Below are 19,799 nucleotides of genomic sequence, written 5' to 3'. Positions count from 1 at the left end.
AAGGGGGAAAGCATTGGTAGAGAGATCAGCACAGGTCTGAACCCCTCTCGTCTAACCAACTATGACCCTTGCTCTGTCCTCTCACCAAATAGGGTTTCTGCTTCTTCAAGACTCCTTCCCCCAGAGATGTAGAGGATTCTGGAAGTCACAGTGTGCTATATGTTTGACGTCACATCACCACAGAGATAAGATCAAGGCTGAGAGACTACTCTTTCCCCATCTCCTAGAACAAGACAGTAACAGCACACACCAAGTTTCCTGTCACCCACAGGTTTTTCACTCTGGCTTCTCTGCCCTGCCTCCTGGAGGCTAACACATCAGGCATCCTGAGAGGAAATTGATGAAAAGAAGAGTAACAGCTGCTGGCTGTGGAGACCGTTTTCACAGCGTTTTTTAATTTCTCTTCTCTGATAACACTGTGTGGTAAAAGCATTCTCTTCATAGCAGACCGCCAGACAAACCGTGACCGCCAGGTGACCTTGTGGAGAAGCCTCTACTTGAGTTCCACTTGGTTCCATCTCTCTTTCTTTCCAGGTGGGACTTCCCGTCTCACCCGGATGCTCAGGAAGACCTCACCCTGCGTTCTATCTCGGCCCTCAACCACAGAGTCTACAACAGAAAAAGATTCCACACGCTCACACCATGTTTAAGCAAATAAAACTGAAAGTGTACATCTAATATTTATTACATCTTAGTTAGCCATTGTAACTATGCTTTTCACATTCTCTGAGTTTTGTTCACTCTACGGGTATATTTATGTAATTGAAGAATAAAACATGCCAGTTTGATTTCTAAAGATTTATTTAGCCTTATTTGATGCTTATGAGTGCTTTGTTGCATGTATGTATGTGCCCCACATGTGCGCCTGGTACCTTTGGAGGCCAGAAGAGGGCGTCAGATCCCTGGGAACTACAGTTACCGGTGGCTCTAAGTTGCCATGTGGGTGCTGGGAAAGGAGTCTAGATCCCTGGAAAGAGCAACCGTTGTTCTTAGGCACTAGGACATCCTTCTAGCCAGACACACTCATTATAAAAACCAACGTTCTTGGTCTTCAGAATGAAATCCTTACTGGTTCTTATTACAGTTAGAATGTGAACATGGCCTACAAGGTTCATGTATTTCAACACTTGGTCTCCAGCTGGTGGCCCTGTTGGAAAAAGCTGTAGCATCCAGGAGGTGGGGCTTCCCTGGAGGAAGAGTTTCTGAGGGCGGACTCAACGGGTTATAGCTGAGTTTAGTTCCCACTAGAGTCTTCTCTCTGCTTCCTGACATCCCAAGGGGTAACTTCTGTCTTACTCCCCTCTCCTTCTTGTGCACGTCACCCCTACCACCTACAGGGAGCATTTTCTCGAACTTTTGTCTAATATCTCCTGCGTCTGCAGCGACTCTCTTGAGTTGTGCCCTCCTTGTCTCCTTGACATTTATTTCAGCCTGGCCTCTTGCTCCCAAGGAAGCTGTGGAGTGTCCACTGGTCCATGACCTTCCCCAAACCATCCACTTACTATTCATGTAGGATGCCTTCAAGGTAGTCCTCACTGGACTGGAAGTACTCGAGGGCAGGCTCAGAGTTGAAACTTAGGGATAAAATAAAATCTACTTGGGAATGAATCCATGCATAGTGGCTGATTCCCATTCTGCTGGAAATGTGTTCTGTCCTAACCCACTAGCAAACTCGAGTCACCCTTCAGCATCCCAATTAGATGCTAATTCTGCTGTGAAGTCCTCCTGCCCCCTCCCTAGCAGCTGGTGACACCAAGGGATCCCCTTCTCTTTAAGGTGGGATTGTTCATATCTGTTTTCCCCATACTTGCTTTGCTCTTGTGGAAGAAAGACATGTCACATGACCATGTGACAGAAAGTTCTGGGTTAATACAAAGAGAGGAAGTTCAAGACTGGGTAGAAGGTGCCTGGGACAGTTCCTGATGTTCTTTGCATGGGACACCTGGCTTGTATCAAGTAGAGCCATGGAGAAGGGCTGCTGCATGGAACGGCCTCATCCTTTCCCTTCTGGAGTCCTGTGGCTAAGCAAGGCCAGCCAAGTGTCCCCACAGCACTGGCTTGCCTGTCTTCCCACCCTCCGCCGACTTTCTCTTATTTTGGAATTCTTTTTCCCAGTCTTTGGTCCAGGCTATTACCAGGTCGGAGACCAAGTCCCAGAGTGTCACCCTTCAGGAATGTAAAATGATTCTGGTCCTAACACAGCCGCCTAATCACATGCTGCACGAATGGAGGGAGCTCATTTAAGTAAAATACAGTTTCTCCTTTTCATCCGTCTGCTGCTTCCCCAAACAAACTCTAGGAGAGACTGCACCATCAGCAACTTGACAATTTGGAACTGAAGAAGAACTGAGAGTCTGGGATTTCACGTCTCCACTGCCTGAAAAAAAAAAGAAAAGAGTTCTTTGAAGTGTAGACTGCGCTCTTGGCAGTGTCTTCAGCGGGCATCCTTTCACTTTTCACAGACCAACTCGAAGCTAGAACATTTATTTTCTACTCATCACTAGTAAGAATGTCACTGAAGACACCCCTGCCCTGACACACCCCCCCAGAGGACAGGGGCTTTTCCACCATGTAAATCTCAAGGAAGAATCCGACTCCCTCGACTTCCCAGTTTGTCCCTAAGAAAGGTGACACACATCACACTGTCACCATTAGAGGACTCTTTAGTTCTGGATGATGGGAAATAGGAATAGGCTTGGGCCCAGCGGCCCCAAACCCTTGGTTTATCGTGTGAGATTTGCTCCTTTCTTGGGAGTGGCTCCATGTGGAGGTGTTAGGCATTTCATCGAGGAAAACTCACAGGAAACCCATGCGCCATGCTCCTACCATTGGTTTTGCTTTCATGGTATGGTGACGATGATGGTGGTCCCTTGGCTACCTGGTTACCTAGTTACCCAGCCAGCCATGTGCATAACCACTGCTACATTCCTGGGGCAGTGGGTGAACACACCACCTAAAGTTTGGAAGATGTAAGGATAACTTAAGTATTTTGACAATACTGTTGTTCTATCTCTACAAACACATGGTGTGCAAAACCCAACCCTCCTTTGAAGCTTCCGCATACGGGGGCTATGGTGGTAACCTGGCCTTCAGTATGTGGAAGTTGGAAAGTCAGACACTGTGAAGCCTCAAAGGATCTTTCTTGTCTTACAGGATAGACATTAGAATATCTTCTATACATGCTTTCGTCCTGGAGGGACTGCCCACTCACTGTTGTGAGAGAATGACCCCCTTGGAGTGTTTCAGACGAGATGTTCCTTTAGTAGAAACTGGTCCTTACCAGGATTGTTCTCCCTCCAGGTTAGGATTCGTATACCTGAACATTCTTGTTCTGAAGAATGTGTTCATGGGAAGAGGTTGGGAAGGTGAGCCTTGAAGGTTCTACAGAGTGAGGGCCTTCCGGAATGTGGCTGAGCTCATTTGGGGCAGCGCACACATAGATGGACTGAACAGAACCTGTCCAGTTGCCCTTTCTTGGCAGTGGGTCTCCAAAGAGCTGACTTTGGTCTGTGTCTGGGAGCTGGTCCTAGGTGGAGGAAATATGTGTCTACAGGCCATGAAGCCAAGAATGCACACCAAAACCAAACTGAATAGGAAGAATGAGAGGTGTTCTGACAGAAAGGAGAAATAAATCTTCCTCAGGAGACTACATGATGAGCAGCCAGTTTTCCCCATGGGAAAGAACAGGGGCAAAGTGATGGGGGAGGGAAGGAAGATGGAACCCAGGAGAGCCTGTGCAGTGTTGGGACTATGCAGAGTCTCTGGATCTTGACTTTGGGGTGGTGAAGGAGTTCGAAGGCAGACTCAACCCAGGAGAACAGGAAGTGGAGACAGAGAATTGCCAGAAAGAATTGTTAGTTGATGTTGGAGCTGTGGTATGGAACCATCAAGACAAGAAACAGGCTTGCACATGGACAAACAGTATGGGGTGGAGGTGGGTGTACGTAGCGGGAAAGATTTGGATTCATCCTGTAATCCTGTCTTAGTTTCTCTTTGCATTCATGAATAAATCAGTACCCAAATAATGGATAGCTCAGGGACATTTCTGACAGGTTTTCCATATCTTGAAAGGTTTTGTCTAACAAAGCCACCACATAGACAGCAACAGAAGGCTCAAGACGCCTTCATCTGCCTTGTGAGAAAAAGAAAGATGGCGTCTCTATAGGAGACAAGTCGTCTCCTGGGACAGCAGGTGAACACCAGGTCCATCCTTTGTCCAGAGCTCCAAGCACGATCTCTGCATCAGGATGAGGGTGGCCCTGAATGGGCCACCAATGGCATTTCCTGGAAGCCTTTTTAATCCCTGTAGTTCAGCTGGCCCCTAGGGATGCTCCAGACACTGGAAGAAAGCGAGCCGGGGAATCAGACGCACTTCTGGAGCTTGAGCTCTTCTCTATGTTTAGGTGATAAATTTAGCTATTTTTAGATTTTCCTGAATTGGCTTATTGTGTTAGGATTTTTATTATCTTATTTTTCCCTCTATTACTGGTAGGAAAATACATGTTTCACATTTTCCTTAAATGTCATTCTTTCTTTTCAAGGGCAAGAAGGAATCAGTTTTTTGGCATGGTTCAGTTTAAGGAAAAGAATATCTTAAAGTTTTAAATTAGATTCAAAAGTACAAATATTAATTTAGATTCAGGAAATAAGCTATTTTGTTTGTTTTTTAAATTTTTATTATATATTTCTTTACTTACATTTCAAAGGTTATTTCCCTTCCCGGTTTTCTGTCCATTCCCTCCCCTCCACATCCCCCATATGGGTATTCACCCTATACATCCCCCTTAGTTCCCTCCCCCATATTCCCCTGCACTGGGAGTCCAACCTTGGCAAGACCAAGGGCTTTCCTTTCCACTGGTGCCCTTACTAGGCTATTCTCTGCTACATATGCAGTTGGAGCCCTGGGTCAGTCCATGTATAGTCTTTGGGTAGTGGTTTAGTCCCTGGAAGCTCTGGTTGGTTGGCATTGTTGTTTTTATGGGGTTGCAAGCCCCTTCAACTCTTTCAATCCTTCCTCTAGTGCCCGCTAAGGGGGAAATAAGCTATTTATATTACTTAAAAAATCTGCTAAGTAGGCACCAAAGACTCGGGTCACAGGACATGGAGAAACCAAGTTGATGTTGGCTAGTTTTTATAATACCAGAATACTAGGAAGCCTAATGGGAAAGAAAAGACAGGAGCCTTATCCAGTGGTGAACCTTGTGAGCTACAATAATGACCACTGTGGCAAAATATGCCCATGTATGCAATAATAGCACACATGCTATACACATAACCAACTGCCTCCTGATTGGATTTAAGGTCCTCAGCACAAGAGGTAATACTATAAATCTAGTCAAGAATCCATGGCTATGGGTTGATAGGTTTCAGGAATAAACCTACTATCTTTGTTTTACTAGACAGTTGTAGTATTAAACAGCCCTCTAAATTCATATCTCTAGACCTATAGGTCAGCACAGATTAGTTAGCTCTCAGACCTCATTGGAGAAGTTCTTTTGGGCACCAGATAGCAGTTAGTGAGTTTCCTTACTAACCACTCAAAGTGTTCAACCAAGTTCAGGACATCTATATGTGAGGCTGATGGAAGATTTTGGAAGAGGGGGCAGAAAGATCATACAGGGCAGAGGTTGGGGAAGACCTGAGCTAAAGTGCCTCTGTACCTGACGGGACAGCTGCATGCATGAACACCCACCATCTGTCACTGCCTGCTGAAGACCTGCATCAAATCAAGCCAAGCCAGCACTCCAGCAAGAATGGGGGAAGGGATCATGAGCCCTAGCCGATGAGCTTCTGACAGGTGATGGTTGAGGGAGGAGAAAAGAATAAGTTTTCTTTAAGGTCGTGGCCTCTGTCAGGTCAGCCGTGCTCCAGTGGACAGCCCCATGCCCATGCACATACGGGCAACACAAAGGCAGACTCAGTTGATTAAAAAAAGAGTGGGAGGGACAGAGTGCGAATACCATCAAGACACATTGTATGCGTGTATGATATTCTTAAAGAAGTATTGACTTCTTAATTACTCACATTTATCTATTAACAGTGACATACTATTAATATTTAACAAATACTATATTTAAAATCTACTATACAGAATCAGCCTATGTGTTCATTGATAGATGAATATGCATGTTCACATACATGTGCCTTATATGTAGAATAGAGTACTTACTAGTCCTAATAAAGAAATCCGGTCCTTTGCAGAAATATGGGTTATTCTAGCTCTTATTTCAAATGAAATAAATGGGATACATTGGGAAAGTTATCACATGGTCTCACTCATATATGGAAGTTTAAAAAGCTGATCTCGCAGGAGTGAAGGGTAGGATAATGTTTACCATAGGTGAAGAAGGGCAGGTTGGAGCTGAGGGTAGAGAGAAATTGGCTGCATGGTATAAAGTTACATGTAATTGGGAAGAAAGTGTTCTGTAACAGTGGTTAACGCACACTCTTGGCTCCTCCCCTTGGTAGTGGGTGGCCCACTGCGGACTTGAGAGAATTTCAAGAGAGCTGCAGAGCTCAGAAAAGGCTGTCTGACTCTCCTACAGCTAAAACACGAACCATCAGGTTTCAAACTAACAGAATCTTTAAAAAGCCACTTGAAGAATTTTAACCTCAAGTATTTCTAATATGTTGAACCCATTAAAAAGTGGTATACTGAGATTATGGGTTTATAATTTAATCTATTCTCAAGTCATCTTGCCCGGATGACTCAGAGTGTTAGGTTTAGGGGGAATGACCAGTTCTGTCTGGTGTCTGGTGGACAATGTTTATCCCACTTAGGTCTCAGCCTGACCTCTTAGAGAGGGTGGCACTGATGGGTCTCTTCTTCAGTAAAACTGGCCCCAAGCTTAACATCCCCTCCCTTGGGTAGCAAGGAAGGATCTCAGTGACCCTCCATGGCTCTAGCTTAAAATATCCAGGCCTTGGGGCTGGGGATTTAGCTCAGTGGTAGAGCGCTTACCTAGGAAGCGCAAGGCCCTGGGTTCGGTCCCCAGCTCCGAAAAAAAGAACCAAAAAAAAAAAAAAAATCCAGGCCTCAGTCTAGAATTACGTTGCTCGTTTCTGTATTAGCTTTCAGGGCCAGCATGAAATAAAGGAGCTTAAGGAACTCTTTTTTCCCCCAAACAAGACTTGTCCACTTGTTTTGTGGACATCTGGCTTAAATGAGAAGGGTCTCAGGAGGCAAAGGGTCTGTTCCCTCACCTTCCCTCCAGGCTAGGACCACTGCTCACACTCAAAAAAGAGAGGAAAGCATCTTAACGTAAGAAAGTTCTAGAACCTAGGCATCCATTAATTTACTCACATGAGTGTCAAAGGTATGAGACAGCCTATCCAAGAGGCTGGTGAGGAACACCACTGAAGGCTGGGCTTGGCAGAGACAGAGGGAGGGGAATGCTGTCACCAGCCTGTGGCCCACACGCATGTTGTCTGTGGCTTAATCAGTGCAGTGCTACCGTAGGCTTCAAAACTATAGCGTGCTTTCCAATACTTAAAATTGAAAACTTCATATGTGTGTACGTACACACGCATGCACATATGTGTATACACACACACACACACACTCACACATGCACACACACAAACACACACAGGAACAAGTGACCCAGATTCTGGAAATTTCTGCATAAGCTTACGAGGGCCAAGCAACTGGCTGCTAGGATTGCTAGTGAGGAGTCTGGTCTCAGGTGGGTGTGTGCTTTATCTCACAGTCCCCACTGCTGTCCACGAGTGTGCCCAGGAAACTGCCATTACCAGCTAGCTCCTGCGGTCATTTGGCTTGGTGACCCCTGTGGTAAGCTGCTTCCTAATAGAAATAAAAAGCCAGTCACAGATGCGAGCAGCCTGTGTTTGAAAACACCAGAAAACTGAGAGCACAGTTCATTTTAGCTACTTAAGTATGCAAAGATACTACACAGCCTATATCAAAATGAGAAACGCAATATTTTTTATACAAATCTTTAAAATCTAGTGTGTATGTTGCTCTTGCAATGTATCTCAAGTTACATTTCAGCTGTCCGGTGGTGACTTGTGCACAGCGGGGATGGGGTCAACCATGCAGGGAGACGGTGCTGTGGGTTGTAGAGTGGACAAGCAGAAGGTTGGCTACGGAGACTGATCTGATGACCATTGTTCTTAAGGAGAACTTTTGCTACTTCTCTCAATGGAGAATTAGAAACTTTTAAGGGGGTCCGGTCTAGCACCTTAATGCTTGTCACTGCAAGTGCATGTTAGACGTGTTTGCCCTTACACCATGGCACAGGTGTGAACAGGTAACAGGTGGGCAGGAGCTTCCAAGAGCTACTAAATGGGCTTAGACTAGTGGTTCTCAACCTCCCTCACACTGTGACCCTTTAATCCAGTTCCTCATGTTGTCGTGACCCCCAACCATAAAACTATCTCGCTGCTACTTCATAACTGTAATTTTGCTACTGTTATGAATCATAATGTAAAATATCTGATATGCAGGATATCTGATATTTGACCCCATAGGGGTCATGACCCACAGGCTGAGAACTACAAGGGTGTTCCCAGGAGGGCTGAAAAGAAATAGTGGGGAGACACTGGACCTGGGGCCCCATGCAGCACCCCCAAACAGACCTCATCAGGTTTCTCAAATGCAGGCTCCTGTTATTTACAGAAACACCACTGGTTTTGCATGAGCATGGAGGTGGTGGGGTAGGGGAAGGGGGATGGAGGTAGGGTGGGATATGAACTACTCCTGTATAATATCCTGATCTAGAACACGTGAAATATCCTCTTCCGTGTCCTCTGTTTTGTACTTGGAGTTTTCCTCACCACTTTGGTTCATTTTTCCTGGATTAATTATATGTCTTAAACCCCATTGTTCAGGGTAGGCCGTTGAAGCCGGGTCCCAAGTGTGGTCATACTTTGCCTTGCAAAGGCCTCGGAAAAGCAGTCACACACAGTAACATAAACATCCGAAGGGGTATTCAGTCACTGCGTAACTCCCGAAAGCTCATGTTCAGTAAGTAATTACGGACTCGGTGGTACAATTATATTGTTTTAAATTACTGGTAAACCCCATTTTTTTAAGTGAGAAAAGTAGGGCATTATCTCCTGCAGAAACAGATTTTCTAGAAAGGATGCAATTGACCGTGAAGAGAGAATTTTCCTCCCCTGAACCTTCCGCCCAAAGTGACGGAGTGTATTCATTCCCCATCATAAACCCCGTGTAAGTTGATCTCTCAGCAAAGGGACATGAAAGCTTTCTACGCCCATGACTTACATGGAATGAAGACAAAGGCCTCCTCCGTCCCAAGGCTGGCCACCTCTGACTGTTTTGTGTTCTGTGGTTAGTTCTTCCAACGGAGAGGGTGGAATTTTCCAGAACAACATATTTCTTGAGGGCTTTACAGTCTCCTCAGAAGTCCCCTGCCCCCCACGCCACAGTTACTGGCTCTCTCTTCCTCCCCTTTTCTGCACATTTCTTTCTTTTCCTTTTAGTAATTGATGGTTCCTTACCTGTCAGTCAGCTGAGACCTTTTAAAACCATTCCAACCACAAAGGACACCAGACGATTCCTTTTAACGAATTCCTTTGATGTGACTCGTATGTGTCCAGGAAGAGTGAGGGACAGAAACACCCAAATCCAGAAATATTTCCACAGAAATTCCCCAGGGTGTGTTCAATTAGAATGTTATGTTACAGCCTTCTGTAGATTCCGTTACATTCCGCACTCTTGTCTGGCAATGCAAAAAGGATGGTCAGACGAGCAATGGTGGCTACTCAGCCAGGGAGGTGAGGACAGTGGGCCTGAGGGACTGGGGGACTCTGGGCGGGAACAGGAGTGGCTCCCTAAGTCAGCATTCAGACTCTCAGCCATTCATCCCACCAAACGTATCAGGGAGGAAAAACATTAATTCAATGACAGGCACCTTGAACACCCTTTGGAAAGGAGCCTAAGGCAGGGAAGCTGTCTCATGGGGACATGAGGTGACATGCAGGTGTGTGAGAGAGTATGTTTATGAGAGAGGCAGAGAGAGAGAGAGAGAGAGAGAGAGAGAGAGAGAGAGACAGAGACAGAGACAGAGACAGAGACAGAGAACAAAGAGACAGAGACAGAGAGACAGAGACAGAGACAGAGAGAGATTCCTGAATAAGTTGATGCAATTGTTTTGTTTTTCTCAGAGAGTTCAGGAAGCAAGAAATGATGCTGTTATTACAACAATAGGCTTGAAGTAATTCCACCCAATTTCAGAAAGACATAATCTCCCTACATCTGTATTTAGTATCTGTCTCTCACATTCCTTGTGGTGGTTCACAACCACCTTTTGGCAGCAAGTTAAAGGGCAGGAACGACTCCAAGAATCCCAGCAATAAAAGATGGTGCACCCCACAGGATCATTTATGAAAGCTCAGCATTTGGTTATTTGCAGAAAATGTTGGTAATCCTTAAAGAAGCCAACATGGCCCGGTGAAGGACTACAGGGATGACAACATCCTTAAGTCTATAGAATTGAGGGATGGGAGAAAATCTCAGTGCTAGAATCCTGAGGGAGAAGAGCAGGTGGGAGCTCCTGATAACCTGGCACCCCCCATGACCTTCTGCTTGTTGACACTGGATATAGGAAGGATGTGGAGATGGACCCTAGAACCCCACTTGCCCTAGACATTGACTCTGGCAGGGTCACGCTGTCGACTTCTCTGAGGAAAAGGGACACGGGCTAGCTGGTTCATAGGTTGAACCATTGGGATCTGGAAGTGCATAACCGACCTATGGCTTAGTTATTGGGTGGGAGTCTTTCTTAAAATGGGATTAAGCTTCCCATTCTATGGATGGAATAGTGACAAAGACCAGCTTTGACACCAGAGGATAAACTGAGTCAGATAGCCAGTCAAAGGTTAGTCAGTGTTGAGAGTGGCTGATGGTATCGGTCCAGATACTAATAAGGGCTGCTGCCCATGGCATCCAGCAATTAGAGGAATTACTCAGCAGACTTTTCTTAAATAGAGCTTAATTCCCTGTGGCCATCGAAAAACTCTGAACTCTTTTAACTCCTTGGGACCAGAGAGAAAGAGAAGGAAAGAAAAAAATTCATTCTCTCTCTCTCTCTCTCTCTCTCTCTCTCTCTCTCTCTCTTTCTCTCTCTGGATGAAACAGAGGGCAGAGTCCAATAATTCCATAATATAAATACATACATGCGTGTATACATTCATTCATACACACATTTACACAAACAGACATATACACATTCACGCATTAAATGATTAGGACAAAGCTCCAGCAAATAGTCTCTGAGCATTTCACACATACACATACATGGACATATATACACACAATTAGTGGATGGAGAAAGCTCCAACAAGCTACACACACACACACACACACACACACACACACACACACACACACACAGATATGATGGATGGAAGGAACAGTGTTCCAACACACTCTCACACAAACTTTATACATACATGCATACATGCATGCATGCATACATATATACATACATACACATAGTTGATGGATGGAAGGAACAATGTTCCAACACACTCCCATGCAAACTTTACATATACATACATACATAGTTGATAGGTGGAAGGAACAATGTTCCAATAACTTTAATTCCCCCCCATAGCTTATATATCCCAGCAAAATCTTTCAAGTAGTATAAAATTACGATGTGATTATGTTTTAGTTTTCTTCTAGTGAATGATTGGGAAAAAACCAGTTTGTTCCCCAATGCCTTTACAAGAAGTAACATTACATTGTATAGGTAAAGAAAACAAATTATTCCCAAGAACCCACATAAGTTCGTAACCAAGCAACTTGTTACAGATTAACAAAGTATGAGGAAGCAAGGTGGTTTTCTCAGCCAGCTTCTCTTACTGGCAGGCAGCAATTTGCGGTGACAAAGAAAGGAGTCATTATTTTATTGTTTACCTTTAAAAGTAATCTTGTAAAACTCTTGAAAGAATCACAAATCTGAACTTTTATATGAAAATCAGTCATATTTATCTTAAATGCTCAGAATGCATTTCTATGCACCAGCAATTCTTAATAAATCATATCAGGAAGGCGAAGGCAAAAATGAGTACAAGAAATCAATCATCAGCAGTCAGCCTCAGTGAGACACGTCAGCCAGTGCTGCCATTGTTCTTGTTCTCCAACCATAAAGGGTCCATAGCTTAACTAATAAGAGCGTGCCTTTCTCAACTTCAAATTGTTCCCTAAGATTTTCTACATCACAGGCAGTAGTAAAACCATCTCAACCTAGCTTCACTGACAACTTCCTTTTTCCAAATGTTTTCTAAGGGCGGTGGTCATTGTTGACATTCTGCATCTCTAAGTTCTTTCCTAGGGTGGTGATTGAATCATTAATCTGCTCCAGGAGCAATGCCTGAAAGAGATCAAGCAATAGTATGGCAAATGCCAGAAATACTGTCCAGCGAGGGACTGGAGGTCCTCTTAAAGTTTTCCTATAACTTTTAGATTAAGAGGGATGTGAGGGCAGAACCACATAACAGCATGAAGTCCTCAGGACACAGAGTCCCCGAGGCTGTGCCACACCAAGGCCCACCCATGTGACTGTGGTAACCCATGGGCTGCATTCCCTGAGTTCTAAAGCCATTTGTTGTTTCTCCTGCATGGCCCTTGTCTGACTAGGAGGTGCTAGGGAAGATGCTGGGATTTCTGTGGTACCCAAACCTATGTTTGAAAGTCTAGGAGCGATTTTTAGCGGGAGTCCCAAACCAGCAGATACCTGCCCGCAGCAGCTCTCTGCTCCCAAACCCCGTGGAAGAGAGACCTCACCACCTGGTCAGGTGGGCACTCCTGAGGCTGCAGAGCAGAAGAGACCACCAACACTGCCCACCCCTGCCCACATCCCTGGCCCAAGAGGAAACTGTATACGGCCTCTGGGTTCCTGTAGAGGAGGGCCCAGGAGCAGCAGGTCCGCTGCATCTGAGATACTGCCAGACCCTGAAGGGACCGACTGGATAAACAGTTCTCTGCACCCAAATCCCGTGGGAGGGAGAGCTAAACCTTCAGAGAGGCAGACACGCCTGGGAAACCAGAAGAGACTGCACTCTGCACACATTACTGATTCCAGAGGGAAACACCAAACACCATCTGGAACCCTGGTGCACGGAAGCTCCCAGAAAGGGCGGCGCAGATCTTCCTGGTTGCTGCCCCCTCGGAGAGCTCATAAGCAACACCCCACGAGCAAACTTGAGCCTTGGGACCACAGGTAAGACCAACTTTTCTGCTCCAAGCGACCTGCCTGGTGAACTCAAGACACAGGCCCACAGGAGCAGCTGAAGACCTGTAGATAGAAAAAACTACACGCCCGAAAGCAGAACACTCTGTTCCCATAACTGGCTGAAAGAAAACAGGAAAACAGGTCTATAGCACCCCTGACACACAGGCTTATAGGACAGTCTAGCCACTGTCAGAAATATCAGAACAAAGTAACACTAGAGATAATCTGATGGCGAGAGGCAAACGCAGGAATCCAAGCAACAGATACCAAGACTACATGGCATCATCGGAGCCTAATTCTCCCACCAAAGCAAATACGGAATATCCAAACACACCAGAAAACCAAGATCTAGTTTCAAAATCATATTTGATCATGATGCTGGAGGACTTCAAGAAAGACGTGAAGAACTCCCTTAGAGAAACACAGGAAAACATTAATAAACAAGTAGAAGCTTACAGAGAGGAATCGCAAAAATCCCTGAAAGAATTCCAGGAAAACATAAATAAACAAGAAGAAGCCCATGGGGAGGAGTCACAAAAATCCCTGAAAGAATTCCAGGAAAACACAATCAAACAGTTGAAGGAATTAAAAATGGAAATAGAAGCAATCAAGAAAGAACACATGGAAACAACCCTGGATATAGAAAACCAAAAGAAGAGACAAGGAGCCGTAGATACGAGCTTCACCAACAGAATACAAGAGATGGAAGAGAGAATCTCAGGAGCAGAAGATTCCATAGAAATCATCGACTCAACTGTCAAAGATAATGTAAAGCGGAAAAAGCTACTGGTCCAAAACATACAGGAAATCCAGGACTCAATGAGAAGATCAAACCTAAGGATAATAGGTATAGAAGAGAGTGAAGACTCCCAGCTCAAAGGACCAGTAAATATCTTCAACAAAATCATAGAAGAAAACTTCCCTAACCTAAAGAAAGAGATACCCATAAGCATACAAGAAGCCTACAGAACTCCAAATAGATTGGACCAGAAAAGAAACTCCTCCCGACACATAATAGTCAAAACACCAAACGCACAAAATAAAGAAAGAATATTAAAAGCAGTAAGGGAAAAAGGTCAAGTAACATATAAAGGCAGACCTATCAGAATCACACCAGACTTTTCGCCAGAGACTATGAAAGCCAGAAGATCCTGGACAGATGCCATACAGACCCTAAGAGAACACAAATGCCAGCCCAGGTTACTGTATCCTGCAAAACTCTCAATTAACATAGATGGAGAAACCAAGATATTCCATGACAAAACCAAATTTACACAATATCTTTCTACAAATCCAGCACTACAAAGGATAATAAAGGGTAAAGCCCAACATAAGGAGGCAAGCTATACCCTAGAAGAAGCAAGAAACTAATCGTCTTGGCAACAAAACAAAGAGAATGAAAGCACACAAACATAACCTCACATCCAAATATGAATATAACGGGAAGCAATAATCACTATTCCTTAATATCTCTCAATATCAATGGCCTCAACTCCCCAATAAAAAGACATAGATTAACAAACTGGATACGCAACGAGGACCCTGCATTCTGCTGCCTACAGGAAACACACCTCAGAGACAAAGACAGACACTACCTCAGAGTGAAAGGCTGGAAAACAACTTTCCAAGCAAATGGTCGGAAGAAGCAAGCTGGAGTAGCCATTCTAATATCAAATAAAATCAATTTTCAACTAAAAGTCATCAAAAAAGATAAGGAAGGACACTTCATATTCATCAAAGGAAAAATCCACCAAGATGAACTCTCAATCCTAAATATCTATGCCCCAAATACAAGGGCACCTACATACATAAAAGAAACCTTACTAAAGCTCAAAACACACACTGCACCTCACACAATAATAGTGGGAGATTTCAACACCCCACTCTCATCAATGGACAGATCATGGAAACAGAAATTAAACAGAGACGTAGACAGACTAAGAGAAGTCATGAGCCAAATGGACTTAACGGATATTTATAGAACATTCTATCCTAAAACAAAAGGATATACCTTCTTCTCAGCTCCTCATGGTACTTTCTCCAAAATTGACCATATAATTTGTCAAAAAACGGGCCTCAACAGGTACAGTAAGATAGAAATAATCCCATGCATGCTATCAGACCACCATGGCCTAAAGCTGGTCTTCAATAACAATAAGGGAAGAATGCCCACATATACGTGGAAATTGAACAATGCTCTACTCAATGATAACCTGGTCAAGGAAGAAATAAAGAAAGAAATTAAAGACTTTTTAGAATTTAATGAAAATGAAGATACAACATACTCAAACTTATGGGACACAATGAAAGCTGTGCTAAGAGGAAAACTCATAGCGCTGAGTGCCTGCAGAAAGAAACAGGAAAGAGCATATGTCAGCAGCTTGACAGCACACCTAAAAGCTCTAGAACAAAAAGAAGCAAATACACCCAGGAGGAGTAGAAGGCAGGAAATAATCAAACTCGGAGCTGAAATCAACCAAGTAGAAACAAAAAGGACCATAGAAAGAATCAACAGAACCAAAAGTTGGTTCTTTGAGAAAATCAACAAGATAGATAAACCCTTAGCCAGATTAACGAGAGGACACAGAGAGTGTGTCCAAATTAACAAAATCAGAAATGAAAAGGGAGACATAACTACAGATTCAGAGGAAATTCAAAAAATCATCAGATCTTACTATAAAAGCCTATATTGAACAAAACTTGAAAATCTGCAGGAAATGGACAATTTCCTAGACAGATACCAGGTACCGAAGTTAAATCAGGAACAGATAAACAAGTTAAACAACCCCATAACTCCTAAGGAAATAGAAGCAGTCATTAAAGGTCTCCCAACCAAAAAGAGCCCAGGTCCAGACGGGTTTAGTGCAGAATTCTATCAAACCTTCATAGAAGACCTCATACCAATATTATCCAAACTATTCCACAAAATTGAAACAGATGGATCACTCCCGAATTCCTTCTATGAAGCCATAATTACTCTTATACCTAAACCACACAAAGACACAACAAAGAAAGAGAACTTCAGACCAATTTCCCTTATGAATATCGACCCAAAAATACTCAATAAAATTCTGGCAAACCGAATCCAAGAGCACATCAAAACAATCATCCACCATGATCAAGTAGGCTTCATCCCAGGCATGCAGGGATGGTTTAATATACGGAAAACCATCAACGTGATCCATTATATAAACAAACTGAAAGAACAAAACCACATGATCATTTCATTAGATGCTGAGAAAGCATTTGACAAAACTCAACAACCCTTCATGATAAAAGTCCTGGAAAGAATAGGAATTCAAGGCCCATACCTAAACATAGTAAAAGCCATATACAGCAAACCAGTTGCTAACGTTAAACTAAATGGAGAGAAACTTGAAGCAATCCCACTAAAATCAGGGACTAGACAAGGCTGCCCACTCTCTCCCTACTTATTCAATATAGTTCTTGAAGTTCTAGCCAGAGCAATCAGACAACAAAAGGAGGTCAAGGGGATACAGATCGGAAAAGAAGAAGTCAAAATATCACTATTTGCAGACGATATGATAGTATATTTAAGTGATCCCAAAAGTTCCACAAGAGAACTACTAAAGCTGATAAACAACTTCAGCAAAGTGGCTGGGTATAAAATTAACTCAAATAAATCAGTAGCCTTCCTCTACACAAAAGAAAAACAAGCCGAGAAAGAAATTAGGGAAACGACACCCTTCATTATAGATCCAAATAATATAAAGTACCTCGGTGTGACTTTAACCAAGCAAGTAAAAGATCTGTACAATAAGAACTTCAAGACTCTGAAGAAAGAAATTGAAGAAGACCTCAGAAGATGGAAAGATCTCCCATGCTCATGGATTGGCAGGATTAATATAGTAAAAATGGCCATTCTACCAAAAGTGATCTACAGATTCTATGCAATCCCCATCAAAATACCAATCCAATTCTTCAAAGAGTTAGACAGAACAATTTGCAAATTCATCTGGAATAACAAAAAACCCAGGATAGCTAAAACTATCCTCAACAATAAAAGGACTTCAGGGGGAATCACTATCCCTGAACTCAAGCAGTATTACAGAGCAATAGTGATAAAAACTGCATGGTATTGGTACAGAGACAGACAGATAGACCAATGGAACAGAATTGAAGACCCAGAAATGAACCCATACACCTATGGGCACTTGATTTTTGACAAAGGAGCCAAAACCATCCAATGGAAAAAAGGTAGCATTTTCAGCAAATGGTGCTGGTTCAACTGGAGGTCAGCATGTAGAAGAATGCAGATCGATAAATGCTTATCACCCTGTTCAGAGCTTAAGACCAAGTGGAACAGGGACCTCCACATCAAACCAGATACACTCAAACTGATAGAAGAAAAAGTGGGGAAGAATCTCGAACACATGGGCACTGGAGAAAATTTCCTGAACAAAACACCAATGGCTTATGCTCTAAGATCAAGAATCGACAAATGGGATCTCATAAAACTGCAAAGCTTCTGTAAGGCAAAGGACACTGTGGTTAGGACAAAACGGCAACCAACAGATTGGGAAAAGATCTTTACCAATCCTACAACAGATAGAGGCCTTATATCCAAAATATACAAAGAACTCAAGAAGTTAGACTGCAGGGAGACAAATAACCCTATTAAAAATGGGGTTCAGAGCTAAACAAAGAATTCACAGCTGAGGAATGCCGAATGGCTGAGAAACACCTAAAGAAATGTTCAACATCTTTAGTCATAAGGGAAATGCAAATCAAAACAACCCTGAGATTTTACCTCACACGAGTGAGAATGGCTAAGGTCAAAAACTCAGATGACAGCAAATGCTGGCGAGGATGTGGAGAAAGAGGAACATTCCTCCATTGTTGGTGGGATTGCAGATTGGTACAACCATTCTGGAAATCATTCTGGAGGTTCCTCAGAAAATTGGACATTGAACTGCCTGAGGATCCAGCTATACCTCTTTGGGCATATACCTAAAAGATGCCCCAACATATAAAAAAGACACGTTCTCCACTATGTTCATAGCAGCCTTATTTATAATAGCCAGAAGCTGGAAAGAACTCAGATGCCCTTCAACAGAGGAATGGATACAGAAAATGTGGTACATCTACACAATGGAATATTACTCAGCTATCAAAAACAATGACTTTATGAAATTCGTAGGCAAATGGTTGGAACTGGAAAATATCATCCTGAGTGAGGTAACCCAATCACAGAAAAACACACATGGTATGCACTCATTGATAAGTGGCTATTAGCCCAAATGCTTGAATTACCCTAGATGCCTAGAACAAATGAAACTCAAGACGAATGATCAAAATGTGAATGCTTCACTCATTCTTTAAAAGGGGAACAAGAATACCCTTGGCAGGGAATAGAGAGGCAAAGATTAAAACAGACACAGAAGGAACACCCATTCAGAGCCTGCCCCACATGTGGCCCATATATATACAGCCATCCAATTAGACAAGATGGATGAAGCAAAGAATTCAGACCGACAGGAGCTGGATGTAGATCGCTCCTGAGAGACACAGCCAGAATACAGCAAACACAGAGGCGAATGCCAGCAGCAAACCACTGAACTGAGAATAGGACCCCCATTGAAGGAATCAGAGAAAGAACTCGAAGAGCTTGAAGGAGCTCGAGACCCCTTATGAACAACAATGATAAGCAACCAGAGCTTCCAGGGACTAAGCCACTACCTAAGGACTATACATGGACTGACCCTGGACTCTGACCCCATAGGTAGCAATGAATATCCTAGTAAGAGCACCAGTGGAAGGGGAAGCCCTTGGTCCTGCTAAGACTGAACCCCCAGTGAACGTGATTGTTGGGGGGAGGGCGGCAATGGGGGGAGGATGGGGAGGGGAACACCCATAAAGAAGGGGAGGGGAGGGGCTGGGGATTTAGCTCAGTGGTAGAGCGCTTACCTAGGAAGCGCAAGGCCCTGGGTTCGGTCCCCAGCTCCGAAAAAAAGAACCAAAAAAAAAAAAAAAAAAAGAAGGGGAGGGGAAGGGATTAGGGGGATGTTTGCCCGGAAACCGGGAAAGGGAATAACACTCGAAATGTAAATAAGAAACACTCAAGTTAATTTTAAAAAAAAAGTCTAGGAGCCCAAGTCTATCAGGCAGAGATGTCAGCAGGCCATGGAAGTCAGCATCACAACCACCAAGAAGAAGAAAGAGGAAGAGAAGGAAGAGGAGGAGGAGGAGGAGAAAGAGGAGGAGGGAGAGGAGGAGAAGGGGAGGAGGTGGAGGAGGAGTGGGAAGAGAAAGAGGAGGAAGAGAAGGAGGAGAGAGATGAGGAAGAAGGGAGAGGCGAACTTCTGTGAGCTAAGTTGTAATCTGCATACAGCGCATCAGAGGTGTGATAACACATAAAGAACATTGGATCAGCCCTGTCTCTCTTCCCAATGACTGCCAAGCTCAGGTACTGTAGTCAGTCAGCAGTCGGTGTGTTCAGGTCTCCCTCCTCCTGTGCCTTCCCAGCTCTCATCCTTCCTGGACCCACACAGCCAATGACCTTAAGTGTAAGCCAGTTGTGGATTCCTCTCACGATGGCCCCAGCCATTTGATTTT

At 43.8% G+C, this 19,799-nt stretch overlaps 1 long non-coding RNA gene across 3 annotated transcripts in view; it reads right to left on the bottom strand.

Annotated features, from left to right (window-relative positions):
* Window positions 1-667: 667 nt before the first annotated feature.
* The window catches only part of LOC103690969 (uncharacterized), a 47,812-nt gene continuing 28,680 nt past the window's right edge, over window positions 668-19,799 (bottom strand). For all 3 annotated transcript variants that reach the window (XR_005497982.1, XR_589936.4, XR_005497981.2), the window contains 2 exons: window positions 9,484-9,704; window positions 668-2,377 (listed from right to left, as the gene is read on the bottom strand). This is a non-coding gene — a long non-coding RNA (uncharacterized LOC103690969). The remainder of the gene's footprint in view (window positions 2,378-9,483; window positions 9,705-19,799) is intronic.

Source organism: Rattus norvegicus, chromosome 1 (assembly GCF_036323735.1).
Source record: "Rattus norvegicus strain BN/NHsdMcwi chromosome 1, GRCr8, whole genome shotgun sequence".
Classification (NCBI taxonomy): domain Eukaryota; kingdom Metazoa; phylum Chordata; class Mammalia; order Rodentia; family Muridae; genus Rattus; species Rattus norvegicus.
Note: the sequence above shows the minus strand (reverse complement) of the source record. Positions and strands in the feature narration are given on the sequence as shown.